The sequence below is a fragment of the Lucilia sericata genome, unplaced genomic scaffold, assembly GCF_015586225.1.
Source record: "Lucilia sericata isolate MDLA Ls3-8-SP2 unplaced genomic scaffold, ASM1558622v1 Contig000471F_arrow, whole genome shotgun sequence".
In the NCBI taxonomy this organism is placed as follows: Eukaryota; Metazoa; Arthropoda; class Insecta; order Diptera; family Calliphoridae; genus Lucilia; species Lucilia sericata.
The window spans coordinates 260,351-272,629 of record NW_023994486.1 but is presented as its reverse complement, the minus strand read 5'-3'; the positions used below and the strand labels follow the sequence as shown (position 1 = coordinate 272,629).

Genomic DNA, 12,279 nt, shown 5'->3' with positions numbered 1-12,279 from the left:
ACTATAGTCTGGACTATAGTATAGACTATAGTCTGGACTATAGTATAGACTATAGTCTGGACTATAGTATAGACTATAGTCTGGACTATAGTATAGACTATAGTCTGGACTATAGTATAGACTATAGTCTGGACTATAGTCTGGACTATAGTATAGACTATAGTCTGGACTATAGTATAGACTATAGTCTGGACTATAGTCTGGACTATAGTATAGACTATAGTCTGGACTATAGTATAGACTATAGTCTGGACTATAGTATAGACTATAGTCTGGACTATAGTATAGACTATAGTCTGGACTATATAGACTATAGTCTGGACTAGTATAGACTATAGTCTGGACTATAGTATAGACTATAGTCTGGACTATAGTATAGACTATAGTCTGGACTATAGTAGACTATAGTCTGGACTATAGTATAGACTATAGTCTGGACTATAGTATAGACTATAGTCTGGACTATAGTATAGACTATAGTCTGGACTATAGTATAGACTATAGTCTGGACTATAGTATAGACTATAGTCTGGACTATAGTATAGACTATAGTCTGGACTATAGTATAGACTATAGTCTGGACTATAGTATAGACTATAGTCTGGACTATGTATAGACTATAGTCTGGACTATAGTATAGACTATAGTCTGGACTATAGTATAGACTATAGTATAGTCTATACTATAGTATAGACTATAGTCTGGACTATAGTATAGACTATAGTCTGGACTATAGTATAGACTATAGTCTGGACTATAGTATAGACTATAGTCTGGACTATAGTATAGACTATAGTATAGTCTATACTATAGTCTATATACTATAGTCCAGACTATAGTCTATACTATAGTCCAGACTATAGTCTATACTATAGTCCAGACTATAGTCTATAATATAGTCCAGACTATAGTCCAGACTATAGTCTATACTATAGTCCAGACTATAGTCTGGACTATAGTATAGACTATAGTATAGACTATAATCTGGACTTTAGTATAGACTATAGTCTGGACTATAGTATAGACTATAGTCTGTACTATAGTATAGACTATAGTCTGGACTATAGTATAGACTATAGTATAGATTATAGTATAGACTATAGTATAGACTATAGTATAGACTATAGTATAGACTATAGTATAGACTATAGTATAAACTATAGTATAGACTATAGTATAGACTATAGTATAGACTATAGTATAGACCATAGTCTGGACTATAGTATAGACCATAGTCTGGACTATAGTATAGACCATAGTCTGGACTATAGTATAGACTATAGTCTAGACTATAGTATAGACTGTAGTCTGGACTATAGTATAGACTATAGTCTGGACTATAGTATAGACTATAGTCTGGACTATAGTCTGGACTATATTATAGACTATAGTCTGGACTATAGTATAGACTATAGTCTGGACTATAGTATAGTCTATACTATATTCTATATACTATAGTCCAGACTATAGTCTATACTATAGTCCAGACTATAGTCTATACTATAGTCCAGACTATAGTCTATAATATAGTCCAGACTATAGTCCAGACTATAGTCTATACTATAGTCCAGACTATAGTCTATACTATAGTCCAGACTACAGTCTATACTATAGTCTAGACTATAGTCTATACTATAGTCCAGACTATAGTCTATACTATAGTCCAGACTATAGTCTATACTATAGTCCAGACTATGGTCTATACTATAGTCCAGACTATGGTCTATACTATAGTCCAGACTATGGTCTATACTATAGTCTATACTATAGTCTATACTATAGTTTATACTATAGTCTATACTATAGTCTATACTATAGTCTATACTATAGTCTATACTATAGTCTATACTATAGTCTATACTATAGTCCAGACTATAGTCTATACTATAGTCCAGACTATAGTCTATACTATAGTACAGACTATAGTCTATACTATAGTCCAGACTATAGTCTATACTAAAGTCCAGATTATAGTCTATACTATAGTCCAGACTATAGTCTGGACTATAGTATAGACTATAGTATGGACTATAGTATAGACTATAATCTGGACTTTAGTATAGACTATAGTCTGGACTATAGTATAGACTATAGTCTGGACTATAGTATAGACTATAGTCTGGACTATAGTATAGACTATAGTCTGGACTATAGTATAGACTATAGTCTGGACTATAGTATAGACTATAGTCTGGACTATAGTATAGACTATAGTCTGGACTATAGTATAGACTATAGTCTGGACTATAGTATAGACTATAGTCTGGACTATAGTATAGACTATAGTCTGGACTATAGTATAGACTATAGTCTGGACTATAGTATAGACTAGTCTGGACTATAGTATAGACTATAGTCTGGACTATAGTATAGACTATAGTCTGGACTATAGTATAGACTATAGTCTGGACTATAGTAGACTATAGTCTGGACTATAGTATAGACTATAGTCTGGATTATAGTATAGACTATAGTATAGACTATAGTCTGGACTATAGTCTGGACTATAGTATAGACTATAGTCTAGACTATAGTCTGGACTATAGTATAGACTATAGTCTGGACTATAGTATAGACTATAGTCAGGACTATAGTATAGACTATAGTCTGGACTATAGTATAGACTATAGTATAGACTATAGTATAGACTATAGTATAGACTATAGTATAGACTATAGTATAGACTATAGTATAGACTATAGTATAGACTATAGTATAGACTATAGTATAGACTATAGTATAGACTATAGTCTGGACTATAGTATAGACTATAGTCTGGACTATAGTATAGACTATAGTATAGACCATAGTCTGGACTATAGTATAGACCATAGTCTGGACTATAGTATAGACTATAGTCTGGACTATAGTATAGACTATAGTCTGGACTATAGTATAGACTGTAGTCTGGACTATAGTATAGACTATAGTCTGGACTATAGTATAGACTATAGTCTGGACTATAGTATAGACTATAGTCTGGACTATAGTATAGACTATAGTCTGGACTATAGTATAGGCTATAGTCTGGACTATAGTATAGACTATAGTCTGGACTATAGTATAGACTGTAGTCTGGACTATAGTATAGGCTATAGTCTGGACTATAGTATAGACTATAGTCTGGACTATAGTATAGGCTATAGTCTGGACTATAGTATAGACTATAGTCTGGACTATAGTATAGACTATAGTATAGACTATAGTCTGGACTATAGTCTGGACTATAGTATAGACTAAAGTCTGGACTATAGTATAGACTATAATCTGGACTATAGTATGGACTATAATCTGAACTATAGTCTGGACTATAACATATACAATAGTCCAGAGTACAGGATAAACCATAGTCTGAACTATGTTATAGACTCTAGTGAATACTATAGTCCATACTATACTATTGACCATAGTCTGGACTATAGAATGAACTATAGTCTTTTCTTAAAAAGGTTTATTTTTTCAGGAAATATAATAATTCTCTAATTAAGTTTACGTTTTACGTTGCGTTCATATGTGACATAAGTATTTATTACAATAAAACCACCATAACTTTAGTAAAACCATAATGAATACTATTAAAAACTATTACATGAATATGAGAAGAAAGAAAAAGAAATCTCGTATTTTTACAACAATGCGGAAATCTTTGCCAAAATGAAAAAAATTTGTTTAACCAAATTGGTAATTTGTCAAGTTCCTTAGCAATTTGATTTTGATTTCCCTGCCATATTAAAAACATAACTTAAATAACTAATAGTAAATAGAGGGAACAAAAACAAACAAACAAAAAAAAAAAAGACAAATATTAGAAATAGAAAATGTTTACTTTGGCCATGACTCTCAAATGCAGTTTGTTTAAATCAACATATTCTTTGTATTACAGGAAAATCTTTTGATACGACTGGGGCTGCTTTTAAAATATAAGCAAACTTTCAGCTGGTTATCAAGATGATGATGTCCACTAATATGTTGATGTAACTGGCTTTTGCAGGATTTTTATTTTATTTCATTATTTTGTAATTTTGATCGATGGTGCAATAGATGGTCATGTCGTTTGTTAAGTTTTTCGTTTTGTTTGTTGGAATATTTTCCTAAAGGAATTTATGAATGTAAATTTTTGACTAAATGTTTTCCTAGTAAAAATATTAAGCATTTTCAACTTCATCAATACGATACTATACAATCAAATATGTTTGAGGTTTTTGTATTGTTTTCAGAAAACGATTATTCGAATCAATGAATTTATAGACAGATTTGTGAAGTCGTCATGTAGTGGGAAATTTTTAAAAAGAAAATTTTAAATAGTGTCAAAATTTTAGAAAAATATTTATGTTTTAAGTGATATTTGAAGCAAATTTCTGCTTGCCCTATTTGGACTTCAGATCCACTTCCATTTCAGACATTGCTTTCGCATTTCCTTTTTTTAAATCGAATCACAAAAAGAATCGCCACTAAACGCCAAATAATTGTCAACATTTCCACACAGCCATAGATTGCAACATTAAACATACAAACATATGGACATACATTAGGGAGGTTAGTTAGTTAGTTAGTTAGTTAGTTATTTAGTTAGTAGTTAGTTAGTTAGTTAGTTAGTATTAGGTTAGTTAGTTAGTTAGTTAGTTAGTTAGTTAGTTAGTTAGTTAGTTAGTTAGTTAGTAGTTAGTTAGTTAGTTAGTAGTAGTTAGTTAGTTAGTTAGTAGTTAGTTAGTTAGTTAGTTAGTTGTAGTTAGTTAGTTAGTTAGGTTAGTTAGTTATTTAGTTAGTTAGTTTAGTTAGTTAGTTAGTAGTTAGTTAGTTAGTTAGTTAGTAGAGTAGTATTAGTTAGTTAGTTAGTTAGTTAGTTAGTTAGTTATTTAGTTATAGTTAGTTAGTTAGTTAGTAGTTAGTTAGTTAGTTAGTTAGTTAGTTAGTTAGTTAGTAGTTAGTTAGTAGTAGTTAGTTAGTAGTTAGTTAGTTAGTTAGTTAGTTAGTTAGTTAGGTTAGTAGTAGTTAGTTAGTTAGTTAGTTAGTTAGTTAGTTAGTTAGTTAGTAGTTAGTTAGTTAGTTAGTAGTAGTTAGTAGTTAGTTAGTAGTTAGTTAGTTAGTTAGTTAGTTAGTTAGAGTTAGTTAGTTAGTTAGTTAGTTAGTAGTTAGTTAGTTAGTAGTTAGTTAGTTAGTTAGTAGTTAGTTAGTTAGTTAGTTAGTTAGTTAGTTAGTTAGTTAGTTAGTTAGTTAGTTAGTTAGTTAGTTAGTTAGTAGTAGTTAGTTAGTTAGTTAGTTAGTTAGTTAGTTAGTTTAGTTAGTTAGTTCGTTCGTTAGTTCGTTCGTTCGTTTAGTTGTTCGGTTAGTTCGTTCGTTTAGTAGTGTTGTTAGTTGTTAGTTAGCTTCGTTCGTTCGTTGTTCGTGTTCGTTTCGTTCAGTTCGTTTAGTTCGTTTAGTTCGTTCGTTGTTCGTCGTTAGTTCGTTCGTTCGTTCGTTCGTTCGTTCGTTAGTTAGTCGTTCGTTCGTTCGTTAGTCGTTCGTTCGTTCGTTAGTTCGTTAGTTCGTTTTGTTTAGTTCGTTCGTTGTTAGGTTAGTTCGTTGTTCGTTCGTTCGTTCGTTCGTTAGTTCGTTCGTTCGTTCGTTCGTTCGTTCGTTAGTTCGTTCGTTCGTTAGTTGTTTCGTTTTCGGTCTTCGTCGTTTTTCGTTCTTTAGTTAGTTGTTCGTTAGTTAGTTAGTGGAGTAGATTCTCATTGCCTCCTGCTAGAAAACTAATAACTAACCATCGGAGGCACCCTAATAAACACACATTTGACTATAAACTGTTAAACTGACATTAAATTGATTGCCTTTAAGTTAAAGACCGTAATAGTCATGATGTTTTTACCATTTCTGTGACTTCTTTTTTCTCTATCGTTGTTTTTTCCTTTTTTTCCTATTTGTAGCCACACATCAATTGCCTCAAGATGTTGATGTTGGTACATCTTATTGGGTATCGGAGAGAAAAAAGGTACCAGCAGTGTCTTATTTTTCACATGTTTGAATACAACCACAATTCATATGAAAACATTTGTTTGGTTTGTGATGAAAATTCAATTGACAAATTGTTAAATCAAACAGATTTTCTTCACTTCAATCGATATCGTTACAATAAAAAACCCTCTTTAACTTTTTATTAAAATTGTAAGCATGTGTGTGGCAAAACTTTTCCACGAGCTTTGCAAAAACAAGAAAGATTTTCTTAAATGTTAAACAGTAAGCTTTGTACGAAGAATAAGACATGTTTTGCAGTCTGTTATATGAGATTTACATGAAGGTGGCGTTTGACATATGCTTTCCGTCATTTGTACTATACGTTTGTTTTCTTGAAAAAGGACGACACATTTTGCTTTTGTTTATGTGAGAAATCTCTTGGAGTTATCGATTTGCAGCTTGTTTTTCTGTGTAAGACAAGAGAGTTTACAGGTTAAATAAATCACACGTTTTGTTTGTGAGACGCTTCGCCTTTTTAATGTTTTGATATATAAATTTCCTGGAATACATATAACAATTTCCATAAAGTGCTTTAAGATTTGAATTTCTAAAGAAAATTTACGGTTATATGTGAGTACCCTATAACAGAGAAATGTTATTGAAAGGGGTAACGATTTGTTGCTAAAGCATGTACTATTCTATAGCTCAGACTATATACTGATATATAGCCCAAGATATAGACTATTTTGTAGTCCAGACTATAGCCTATTCTATAGTCCAGACTATAGATTATTCTACAGTACAGGCTATAGATTATTTTATAGTCTAGACTATAGACTATTCTATAGTCCAGACTATAGACTATTCTATAGTCCAGACTATAGACTATTCTATAGTCCAGACTATAGACTGTTCTATAGTCTAGACTATAGACTATTCTATAGTCTAGACTATAGACTATTCTATAGTCCAGATTATAGACTATTCTATAGTCCAGACTATAGACTATTCTATAGTCCAGACTATAGACTATTCTATAGTCCAGACTATAGACTATTCTATAGTCCAGACTATAGACTATTCTATAGTCCAGACTATAGACTATTCTATAGTCCAGACTATAGACTATTCTATAGTCCAGACTATAGACTATTCTATAGTCCAGACTATAGACTATTCTATAGTCCAGACTATAGACTATTCTATAGTCCAGACTATAGACTATTCTATAGTCCAGACTATAGACTATTCTATAGTTTAGACTATAGACTGTTTTATAGTCCAGACTATAGACTATTCTATAGTCCAGACTATAGACTGTTCTATAGTCTAGACTATAGACTATTCTATAGTCTAGACTATAGCTTATTCTATAGTCCAGACTATAGATTATTCTACAGTACAGGCCATAGATTATTTTATAGTCTAGACTATAGGCTATTCTATAGTCCAGACTATAGACTGTTCTATAGTCTAGACTATAGACTTTTCTATAGTCTAGACTATAGACTATTCTATAGTCTAGACTATAGACTATTCTATAGTCCAGATTATAGACTATTCTATAGTCCAGACTATAGACTATTCTATAGTCCAGACTATAGACTATTCTATAGTCCAGACTATAGACTATTCTATAGTCCAGACTATAGACTATTCTATAGTCCATACTATAGAATACCTTATAGCCCAGACTAAAGACTATTCTAAAGTTCAGATTATAGACTATTCTATAGTCCAGACTATAGACTATTCTATAGTCCAGACTATAGACTATTCTATAGTTTAGACTATAGACTGTTTTATAGGTTAGACTATAGACTATTCTATAGTCCAGACTATAGACTATTCTATTGTCCAGACTATAGATTATTCTATAGTCCACACTATAGACTATTCTATAGTCCAGACTATAAACTATTCTATAGTCCAGACTGTAGACTATTCTATAGTCCAGACTATAGTCTATTCTACAGTTCAGACTTTAGACTAGTCTATAGTCCAGATTATAGACTATTCTATAGTCCAGCCTATAGACTATTCTATAGTACAAACTATAGAATATATTCCAGACTGTAGACTATTCTATAGTCCAGACTATAGTCTGTTCTATAGTTCAGACTGTAGACTAGTCTATAGTCCAGATTATAGACTATTCTATAGTCCAGACTATAGACTATTCTATAGTCCAGGCTATAGACTATTCTATAGTCCAGGCTATATACTATTCTTTAGTCCAGGCTATAGAATATTCTATAGTCCACACTATAGACAGTTTTATAGTCAAGACTATAGACTATTCTAAAGTCAATACAATAGTCTATTCTCGCCTGAAAACAAGTATTAATTCCTTGGTTTATTATTTGCAAATATTATAACTAAATTTATTGAAAATCCATTAATTTTAAACAATAATTGATATGTATGTTCAATGTAAACAACTTTAAATATTAAATTAATAAAAGAAATAGCCACTCTTGAGCAAGTCAATATGAAATCATAATATTTATATAAAATCTACATATTTGTATTTAATCCTTGACATAATTAACACTTTCAAACATGAACTACTAAATAAATGTTCAAAACAATGAAACATTTAATTGCGCACTTCTGCCATGAATTAATAGTGTATGTTTTATAATTTAATGCATTAAATAACCAAATAATTTTTATTCAAATTAAAATGATTTCTTTTTTCTTAAAAATATTTTTTCGAACACACAACCTACAAATCTGTGTGAAGAAGTTAATGATGGTTTATGAGTATATAGTATGTAGTACTTATGGTAAATAAGGTGGTCAGAAAAAAAAACCAATTATATCATCCCAACATTTTTTTGGTATTATTTGGTTATAGAAAGTTGTGGTGTTTTGTTGGTTATTGAGGTATTTTTTTTTGTATAAATTTTTATTATAATGGATTTTAAAGTTTAATTGCAAATACTTGTTATAGGCAAAATATTTAATGTTTTTGAAACCCAAGCTCTTTTGTTAAATTAAGAAAAAAATACCATTAGTTTTTTTTTTTTAAGTTAAGAAAATGTAAATGTTAGATCTATGATTAGTTTAAAGCTGATGCTACACATGCGTAAATTTTAAGTTTCTTTTAACTTAAATTATGTTTTAATAACCTTCAGTTTACTTCAACACTAGCTTAATATTAAATATATTTACTCTACTATACACTATCCCGGTAATGACCAACAACTGTGTGGTCTTTTGTTTATTTAGATGATCAGCTAAATAAAAAACAAGTAAGAGTGTTATATTCGGCTATGCCGAATCTTATATACCCACCATCAAATCACTGCCATATAAATAAACTTTGATATTTTGAATATTTTATTTTTATATATCGATACTAATGTGAACATCAGGGTAATATTTGAAATAGTTCTCTTAATGGGGATTCAACTGTTGTCAGTGAAGTTTTCGGATTTGACGGTAGGAAGATTTCAGTTCCTTATTTATTTCAAATTTTATAGTTCTACTTATATTTTTAGGCCAGTAATGAACATTAAAGTAATTTTCTTAAAGGGACCTTATACAGGGTTAGGGTTAATTATGGACCGATCCTCATAAAATATGGTAGAGAGATTTTAGCTTAAAATTAGTTTATGTCGAATTGCATTGCGGTATTCGTATTTTCTGCCAATTAAAGTAATTTTCTTAAGGGGAAGTTATATGGGGCGTAAGACTAATTATGAACCGATCATCCTTAAATCTCGTAGAACGATTTTTATTTATACAAATCATATTTGTGTATAATTTCCAACCAGTAATGAGCGTTGTAAACATTTTAGGTGGGGTAATTATAGACTGATCCTCATAAAAATTGGTAGAGAGATTTCGGTTCCTATAGAACTTATCAGTGTCGAATTTCATCGCTGTACTCGCATTTTTAAGCCAGTAATGAGCGTTAGAGTATTTTTCTGATGGGGACCTTAAATGGGGGGTAGGGTCAATTATGGGCCGACCCCCACAACATTTTGTAGAGAGATGTTAGCTCATACAAAGCTAGTTTATGTCGAATTTCATTGATCTACTAGTATTTTTAAGCCAGTACTTAGTTTTAAAGTCATTTTCTGAAGGGACCTTATATGTGGGATGGTCTATTATAGACCGATCCTCGTAAAATTCTGTAGAACCATCTTGGTTCATACAGGTCATGTTTATAACGAATTTCATCGCTTTACTCGTTTTTTAGGCCAGTAATGAGCGTTAAGTTATTTTTCTGATGGGGACCTTAAATGGGGGGGGGGGGTGTCAATTAAGACCCGATCCACAAAAAATTTGGTTAAGAGATTTTGGATCTGAAAGAACTTACTTGAGTCGAATTTCATTGCTATACTCGTATTTTTACGCCAGTAATGAGCGTTAAAGTAATTTTATGGAGGGGACCTTATATGGGGGGTAGGGTCAATTATGGACCGATCCATATAAAATTTGGTGGAAAGATTTTGGCTCCTAAGGTACTTACTTATGTCAAATTTCTTTGCTATACTCGTATTTTTACGCCAATAATGAGCGATAAAGTCATTTTCAGAAGGGAACATTATATGGAGGGTAGGGTCAATTATGGACCGATCCACATAAAATTTGGTAGAGAGATTTTGGCTCGTATAAAACTTACTTCTATGAAATTTCATTGCTATACTCATATTTTTAAGCTGGTAATTAGGGTTAAAGTAATTCTATGGAGGGGGACCTTATATGGGGGGTAGGGTCAATTATGGACCGATCCACAAAAAAATTGGTGGAAAGGTTTTGACTCCTAAGATACTAACTTATGCCAAATTTCTTTGCTATATTCGTATTTTTACGCCAATAATGAGCGTTAAAGTCATTTTCTGAAGGGGACCTTATATGGGAGGTAAGGTCAATTATGGACCGATCCACATAAAATTTGGTGGAGAGATATTGGCTCGCATGAAACTTATGTGTGTCGAATTTCATCGCTATATTCGTATTTTTAAGCTAGTAATCAGCTTTTTAGTCATTTTCTAAAGGGGACCTTATATGGGGGGTAGGGCCAATTGTGGTCCTATGTCCGCCATAATTCAGAATTTTATTTCAAAGGTAGTTGCTTCATAAACAACGAATTTGTTAATGTTTGAAGCTCTTTATACAATATTCCGGGGGGTACATTTGTATGGGGGCTATGTGAAATCGTTGACCGATTTTGCCCATTTTCAATACCAAACATTTCTGATCAATAAAAAATATTTTGGGAAAATTTCATCTCAATATCTCTTTTTTTGTGGACGCTATCGTGCCAACAACAGACAGACGGACAGACGGACGGACATAGCTAGATCGTCTTAGAATCTTACGAGGTCCCAGAATATATATACTTTATGGGGTCTGTGAACAATATTTCGATGTGTTACACACGGAATGACAAAATCAATATACCTCTTTTTTGATGGTGGGTATAAAAAGCTAAAATTCATTTTAACAAAAAAATCTTTAATATGTGTTAAGATAACTTTGCAAAAAAACATTTTTAAACGGAAGTAACAACTTGTATGTACTAAGTATTGTAGCACCAACTGAGGGAAAAAAACTGCGTTATGTTGGCTAAGGCATATTAATTGAAGCAATACTTTTTTTTGAACCTTTTTTATTTGTTTTATAATTAAGTCAAAAAGAAAGTGATGAAAGTTGTACATGTTTTTTTCAAGTTTTCCAGTTTGTAAAGTTGCAACTAAGTTGCTGGCCACAACTTGACCTTAAGATACTCATTTTATATGAGTGTGATTATGAGTTATTGAACTATTGCTACAAATCAATATTTTTTATTTAAATTTTTTTCTAGGACCAGCACTTTGGGGTTAACCCCTACTCATGCAGTGTATGGTATTGGCAAAAGGAAAATAGGTTATGGGAGGGAGAATAGAGGGAGTAGTGTTTGTGAACATTTGATTAAAACACACTCACATTGCAAGTGACAGAAAGACCTCTGGGGGAAGTTTGTTCCATTGACCACAAATAGATGGGCACTTGCTGAAGGACATGTGTTCGGGTTCCGGGAACAAGGTTCCTATTGTGTTGGAACTAGGGAAATAGGTTATAAGAGGATGGTTAGAGGGAGTATTGTTTATGGATATTCGATTTAAAAGCATTCCGATTGCAGGTGAAAGGAAAGACATCTGAAGTAAGTATGTTTCACTAACCAATCGACCACGAATGGATGTGTTCTTGCTGAAGGTTATATATTCGGATTTCGGGAACAAGTTCATTATATTGTTGGAACTAGGAAAATAGTTTATTAGAGGGAGGTTGTCAAAGGGAGTAGTGTTTGTGGATATTCGATTTAAAAGCATTCACATTGCAAGTTAC

At 31.8% G+C, this 12,279-nt stretch overlaps 1 long non-coding RNA gene across 1 annotated transcript in view; it reads right to left on the bottom strand.

Moving 5' to 3' along the window:
- Positions 1-12,279, bottom strand: part of LOC119605296 — a 186,706-nt gene that overhangs the window by 4,572 nt on the left and 169,855 nt on the right. The window lies entirely within an intron of this gene.